We start from the raw sequence: 7959 nt of genomic DNA, 5'->3' as shown, positions 1-7959 counted from the left end.
CCCTGGAGGGTAACCTCTGTTTTGCAACAAACACTCCTGCTCTTGCAGCAGTGAGTCAGACACTTGTCCTTTCTAGCAATCAGTGTAGCATTTCTGCACCCTAGGGTTCCCAGGTTCTCAAGCTTTCTCTATCAGGCTTTATTTTGATAACTGGCAGTGCCTGAATTTCAGAGAGAGTTTTCTTCAAAACAAAGAGCCATAAAGAAGCATGAATATAAAAAAAATGATGTGACCTTGTGAATTTGCTGTCTGCATTAACTGTGTGCCTTCCATGACACCTAGAAGACTGGTTGTAGCTAGTGGCATTGCTCATGCTTCTTTCCTCTCCAGATGTTTGGTTCATGTGAATATATTGCCTGTTTATGCCCTACAGACTGTATGCTAGGAGTGAAATGTGAGCAGCAGTGAGACAAGTTTTCTAACTAGCTCCTCCAAGAAGTTGGAGAGCAAATCTCCTTCTGTCATGCCCTGCTTATATACACAGAGCACTTCATGTTGTGTTCTCAGGACACCCACAAATCAGGAGCCTCCCGTATATCAGATCAATTGCTCAATGCAGATGACATGGGTTAAATGCATCTGGCACTGGTCCTTCCATGTGCAGAATAGTGGGAGCCTATCCCATGAACTGTGCTGGATGCCTGGCTTTATCCTTGCTTGTTACACATTATATACAGGAACTGATAAATTCCATGATGAATAGAGCTATAAGACTATATAAAATTTATTCAAAAACTGTTTTATTAAATTGAAATGCAAACACCATTGCAAAGAGTTTTTACAGTGACAAATGATTGAAAAGTCCATCAGAAAGCTACAGACATCAGTGACAATATTGACCTTACAAGTGAAATTACTAACAAACAGGTTTCATAGAATCATAGAATCATAGAATGCTTAGGGTTGGAAGGGACCTCTAGAGGTCATCTAGTCCAACCCCCCTGCACACGCAGGGTCACCTAGAGCACGTGGCACAGGACTGCATCCAAGTGGGTTTTGAAGATCTCCAGAGAAGGAGACTCCACAACCTCTCTGGGCAGCCTGTTCCAGTGCTCTGGCACCCTCACTGTCAAGAAATTTTTCCTTAAGTTCCAGTGGAACTTTTGGTGCTTCAGTTTGTGGCCGTTACCTCTAGTTCTGTTGGTGGCCACCAGTGAAAAGAGGCCAGCACCATCCTCCTCACTGCCTCCCTTGAGGTACTTATATACACTGATCAGATGCCCTCTCAGCCTTCTCTTCTCCAGGCTGAACAGGCCCAGCTCCCTCAGCCTCTCATACGGCAGATGTTCCAGGCCCCTGATCATCCTCGTAGCCCTGCGCTGGACTCTCTCCAGCAGCTCCACATCCCTCTTGTACTGTGGGGCCCAGAACTGGACACAATACTCCAGATGCGGCCTCACTAGGGCTGAGTAGAAGGGCAGGATCACCTCCCTCGACCTGCTGGAGACGCTCTTCTTAATGCACCCCAGGACCCCCTTGGCCTTCTTGGCCACGAGGGCACACTGCTGCCTCATGGTCAACTTGTTGTCCACCATGACACCCAGGTCCTTCTCTGCAGAGCTGAGACAGCTGCAACTCCTTCATACGTTATTTGCAGTTGCCAGTTCTTCACGGCTCTGGCCTGACCGCAGTGGAGCCAGCTATTCCTGCCCCAACCAGTAATGGAATTAAGATAGGGGCTGCTCTTCTCTCTCCCATGATGGTGTTCAATGTAGCTCAGGTGGGCCCTTCTGTTATCCCTGCCATACAAATACACTTGGGGTAGAATATATACTAATACACAGAAATCAGGCCCTGTGCCCGAGGATTCAAGTTGCTGGGTGTTTACACAGTCAGTCAGCCCGCTCATACAGGCCCACCACGCCCCTGTCGGGGCCTCATAATACCTGGTTCTTGTAACATTAACTCTTAATGTTCAGTTACAATTTTTCTGGTACAAGGCGGGTATCCCTCACCTTGCAGTGATCAAACATAGTCCTGCTCCCTGCATATCCCCAAGGGTCAATCTGGGGTGATCCCATGTACACTTGTCTGAGTGCTTCCTGGGAGTAGGTGCTCCTTCAGTAGCTACGCCTATATAGTAAGGGAGTCTCGGATCTAGGCATAGCCAGCAATCTTTCTCAAAAGTAGGGGAATGCCTCTGTATTGTTATGGAGACCCCTGGGTCAGGCCCGTGGACATACAGCCGTAGTCCCCACGTCCTGCCCGTAACCCAGGTTGTTCCGTATCGGCCCCAATACTGGGGTTTAAAAAGGATCGGATTGCAAGTTCCGGGTATACTGCATTTACCCTTCGGACCCCGTTCTATTCTTATGAAGGGGTCATGATGCCCCCAGGAGGATTCTGTTTCACAACTCCATTGGGCACAGTGAAACTGGCCATCCCCTTGACACCTAGGAGTTCCTATAGCAGGGCATGCGTCGTATTGTATTTCCTGTAGTAATTCCTCCCCCACAGTAGTCCCACAATGGGGACCGTGTCCCTGAGCTGCTGCTGCCCCGTGATCCCCTGTTGCCGAGAGTCGTATGGATATCCCTATTTTGCATAAATCGTTATTTCAGGGGCGTCACTAGTGCTTATTGACTGGATTGTGCTTCCTGTTACAGTATCCCTAATTTCCCATTTCCAGTTAATGGGGCGATAAAGACTGTGCTCATATCTTAACCCCAAAGTTTGCATACACACTGTTAAAATTAACCAGGTTCCCCATATCTGTCTACTCATTTTCTCCGTATTGTGACGCTTAGTGGGTTACTAGGGTCCTTGGAAATAGTCCACTTCTCTGAATCTGGATTTGGTTGAGGAGGAGTTGGTTTCACATGGGAGTGATGAATCCACGCAGGTTTTCCGGCGACCTTTACCGCTGTTGGAGTGTGAAGTATCACTTGGTGTGGCCCTGTCCACGAAGGTTCCAATGATGCTGTTCGGAACCTTTTGATGTACACCAAGTCCCCCGGTTGGTGGTCTCGCAAGCCTCGGTGTATCTGCTCTCGTACCTTTTGTAATGCCTGGAGGAACACTGGAGAGCTGTTAGTAATGCTCATGGTTTTTGGGAACAAAGGCGGGGTCTCCCACAGAGTATTTTCGGTTTCAGTATATTCGGGGGGTGTTTCAGGCCACTGGGTCTGAGGCATTAATGTTAATATTTGTAGTGGCCCCACTGGCTGTTGAGCCACCTCTTTTGCTTCTCTATTGGCTAGAGCGTTGCCCTGTATCTGGGGACTATTTCCCTTTTGGTGTGCTGGCCAATGGATAATGGCTACTGCTCGGGGGGCCCACACAGCTTCTAGTAGGGCTAAAATTTCTTCTTTATTTTTTATGCCTTCTAATGTTAATAGTCCCCTTTCTTTGTATATTTGCCCATGCACATGAGCAGTGGCAAAGGCATACCGGCTATCGATATAGATGTTTACCGCCTTTCCTCTTGCCCATCGTAGCGCTTGCGTCAGAGCAATGAGTTCAGCCACGTGGCAACAATTGGGCCCATATTACTCGGCCTTCTTGTGTTACCACTGCGGCCCCTGCATACTGGAATCCATCTTTTATGTAACTGCTGCCACCCATATATAAGGTTTCCTCTGGGGAAGCAAGTGGCACATCGGTCAAATCTGGCCGAAGACTATGGAGTTCATAGAGGATTACTGTACAGTCATGTTCGACAGGTTCAAGTTGTTTGTCCGGTAATAAAGTTGCCGGGTTTATTGCGGTAGTTTTTGAGAATCTTATTCTGGAATCGAGTAATTGGGCTTGATATTTAGCCAGCCTGTTATTTGTCATCCATTGCAAAGTACATTCCCTTAGGAGGGTTTCTACTGCATGGGGAGCTACAGCAGTGAGCCCTTGCCCCAAGGTGAGCTTGTCTGTCTCTTTTACAAGTTCTGCCGTGGCCGCCACTGCTCGTAGGTAGGGGGGCCACCCGGCTGCTACGGGATCCAACGTCTTAGATAAGCCACCGGTCTCTTCCATGGGCCTAAGTCCTGGGTAACTACCCCTTTTGCAACTCCTGTCCTCTCGTGTACATACAGACAAAAAGGTTTTGATATATCGGGCAGTGCTAATGCCAGTGCCTGTATAAGGGCTTGCTTGATTTGCTGGAATGCCTCCTCTTCTTGTGGACCCCACTCCAAGGGTTTGGCATCTCCCCCTGCTACAGCTTGATAGAGCGGTTTCGCCATTTCTGCAAACCCCAATATCCACAATCTGCAATATCCAGCTTCCCCCAAGAATTCTCGCACTTGTTTCTTTGTCTTGGGGGTTGGTATTTGTGTGATGGCCTGTACCCTTGATGCCGAGAGTTTTCATGTTCCTTCCTCTATTAAATATCCTAAATATTGTACCCTCTTTCTGCATACCTGTGCCTTTTTCACAGATACGCGGTATCCAAGTTCACTTAGCTGCCTCAATAAGTCCTCGGTCGCCTTCTGGCATTCTTGCAAGGTCCGAGCCACGAGGAGGAGATCATCTACATACTGTAAGAGGGTTGCCTCAGGGTGGCTATGTCGGTATTCGACTAAGTCTTTATGCAAGATTTCGTCAAATATCATCGGGGAATTTTTAAACCCTTGTGGCAATCTTGTCCACGTTAGTTGCCCTGAATACCCCTCGGATGGATCATTCCATTCAAAGGCAAACAAGGGTTGACTCACGGAGGACAAAGGGATCGAAAAAAAGCATCTTTCAGATCCAACACAGTATAGAAAACATGTTTCGGCGTTAAGAGGCTAAGGAGGGTATAAGGATTTGGGACAGTCGGGTGTATTGTTTCAACCCGTTTATTGACCTCTCTTAGGTCTTGGACTGGTCGGTACTCATTTGTCCCTGGTTTCCTTACAGGTAGCAATGGGGTATTCCAAGCTGATTGACAGGGGATCAGAATACCCGCGTCTTTTAGTCTTTTTATATGATTTTTTATTCCTTCCATTGCTTCAGATCTAATAGGATACTGTTTTACTTGCACGGGTCTAGCAGTCGCCTCCAAGGTCACCACTACAGGGGCCACATGGGCAACTAGACCCAGAGGGTTACTTTCTGCCCATACCGAGGGTATTTTTTTTCTGTAGATCCTCTAATAGTGGATCTAGGGTGTACTTATCTTTTGTTGTTTCTACAAATAGATATTCGTCTCTCAGGGGGCAAGTTAAAGTCAACACTTTTGGTATATCATCCCCCCATTTTACTACTGGCTGGGTCCCTTGAAACGATATGGTGGCTTTTAGCTTATGGAGAAGGTCCCTCCCTATCAAGGGGTAAGGGCAGTCAGGGATGACCAGAAACGCGTGAGTTACAGTTTGCTTTCCTAAATCCACCATTCGGGATGTGGTCCACTTATAGGTCTCCATCCGTCTGGTGGCACCCTGTACCTTAGTTGTTTCTTGGGACAGGGGGCCTAATGGTTCTTTAAGTACTGAGTGTGATGCTCCAGTGTCAATAAGGAACGACACAGGTTGCCCCCGAACTATCAAAGTTACCCTGGGCTCTCGGGGGTTGTCAGAGCCCCGGCCCCATCAGTTGTCCTCGTCTTTCATAGACAGAATTTCTCGTGAGTTTGGTGGAGCATTTCGGTAAGGACACTCATTTTTCCAATGTCCTTTCTTCTTACAAATCGCGCACTGATCTTGATCAAGAATGGATCGTCTGGGGTGGTTCCCCATATTATCATTCCTTTCCCTTCCTTGGGTAAGCTTCCTATCTATAGGATGATGGGGTGGAGCGGCTTGTAAAGCTGCCACTGTTGCTATCGTTGCCTTGGTGATTTTTTTTTGCCAAGGCATCCTCGGGTGTATTCCGACTATCAAATACTTTCTGAGCAATTTCTACTAGCTCGGTTCTAGTTTTTCCTGCAAACCCATCTTGTTTTTGTATCTTTTTTCTTATGTCTGGGGTTGGTTGAGACACAAAGGCCAGGTTTATAGCTTTTTGGTTTGCAGGGTCCTCTGGATCAATAGGGGTATAAATTCGATATGCCTCTAGCAGGCGTTCCAAGAATGCAGTTGGGTATTCAGAGGGTCCCTGTTTGACTTCTGCTACTTTTGACAAATTTGTAGGTTTTCTGGCTGCCTTTTGAAGCCCTTGTATCAGAAACTGCCGATACAACTCAGTGGACCTTCGCCCGTCCACTGTATGGTCATCCCACTCCGGCCGTTGGAGGGGCACACGTTCATCTTGAATGTTTCTACAACCATGTTCGATCAGGTCTTCTATACCTGGTATCGATTCTCTAGCTCCCCTTAATATCCTCTCCCTCTCTTTCAATGTAAATAGGGCATGGAGGAGCTGTTGACAATCATCCCATGTGGGTTGATAACTATACATTACAAATTTAAAAAGGGATATCATGCTCCCACAATCTTTTGAGAAGGGAGGGTTTTGTTGCTTCCAGTTATACAGGTCCATGGTGGAGAAGGGCACATACATATATGCGCTCCCTCTTTCTCCAGGGACCTGCCTTAGTGGTAAAACTGGTACCAGGGAGCTGGTGGAGTCAGGAGAGATGGCTGCACCAGTTCTCACCGGGCCATAAGTTTGACCCCTTCTAGTGTGGGGCGGGGATAAAGGGTCATCCTGGACAGGACCACCATGTTGATCTGGCACCACAGGGGGACTTTGTGGTTTTTGGGGACTATAGGGTGGTAAAAATGGATCCTCGGGTGGTTCTTGTAAGACATGTAATTTAGGCGTGGATGGAATGGGGGGCTTATTTCTTCCCATTTTTATTGTTAGTATTTTGCACCCGTTTCCACATTTTACCATACACATTTGTAGCCAAATGGGGGGTTCTTTTAGGATATCATTCCACAGAACGATATAAGGAATCCGATCGGGGTGGCCAGGATCCCCTATAACGATAAAAAGTACTCTTCAGACTACATCGAGGTCGAAAGACCCCTCGGGAGGCCAACCCACTCCAAAAGTTGGCCATTCACTTGTACGAAAGATTTTCAATTTATCTGCCTTAATATTAAACCCATAATTTAGGAGGGTCCATCTCCTAAAATTTTGAAAATTTGACAAAAAACAATCAAGGGGTCCTTCGGGAACAGAACGCGATTGTCCCATTCCGTCTGGATCAAAGCGATTTAGAACACAACACGAATGACACAAATAAGAATTAGCATGACAACCAACACAAATAACAATGACCATGATACTACTTGCAGAACGTTCCAACCTATTCCAACCTTTTACCCAGGGCAACGCAGTGGTGTCCCACGTGTGCCGGTGGCGGGGAGTTATTGTCTCGTCAGACCTCCCACAGTCCACCACACCAGAAATTGGGGCGCCCCTTAACCTCCTGAATCGTACGATACCTTACCTCGAGGTATTTTCGAGATCCGGGGACCTGGAATGTCATCAGGTAGCGCTCCCCCTGGAAGCATTCCCCCAGCGAGGTCGGGTGGCCCTTCCCAACCAGGGAGGGCCTGGCAATTACTGAGATCCCGGACGAGCCCCCAAAATGTTAGCCCGTAATCTCAATAATCATCCGCACACTCAACCTGGTGGGTTGAAAAGCAAGCTTTTAGTAGCCGACCGGCAGCGGACCTCTTACAGTTTGCCTGAGATCCACGCCGTCTTGGGAAAAGTTCATGTTTTTATAGACAGCTGCAACTCCTGCATACATTATTTGCAGTTAGCAGTTCTTCACGACTGATATCTTATCTCATGGTTGCAGCAAGAGCAGGGTGGCTCAGCATAAGTAGCAAGCTATGTTCACAGAAGCAAATAACGAAATTAGGTACCTAGTCACCTCAACCTTATTAACCTCTTACATGGCCCCTCTTTGCACAGGGTCCTACACAACATTTCTGCCATCTTTCACAAGCAGCTTTCAAATGCAGATTTGGCAGCATTAGTTAGTAATTGATTTCTTCCTGCATAGCTTCTTGCTTCCATGCAGTGGGTCATTTTTAAGTTCTTGCTCTTTTTCTTCAGTGGGCCCATAACTTACTCTGGAGGGTTAGA

The 7959-nt window shown here is 47.3% G+C and overlaps 1 pseudogene; it reads right to left on the bottom strand.

Annotated features, from left to right (window-relative positions):
* Positions 1–2720: 2720 nt before the first annotated feature.
* On the bottom strand, positions 2721–6708 carry LOC148591451 (uncharacterized; annotated as a pseudogene).
* Between the last annotated feature and the right edge of the window lie 1251 nt (positions 6709–7959).

The sequence above is a fragment of the Tinamus guttatus genome, unplaced genomic scaffold (assembly GCF_059628265.1).
Source record: "Tinamus guttatus ecotype Peru unplaced genomic scaffold, ASM5962826v1 Tinamus_guttatus_pri_ptg000812l, whole genome shotgun sequence".
Lineage (NCBI taxonomy): Eukaryota > Metazoa > Chordata > Aves > Tinamiformes > Tinamidae > Tinamus > Tinamus guttatus.
This window is presented reverse-complemented; position numbering and strand designations above follow the sequence as displayed.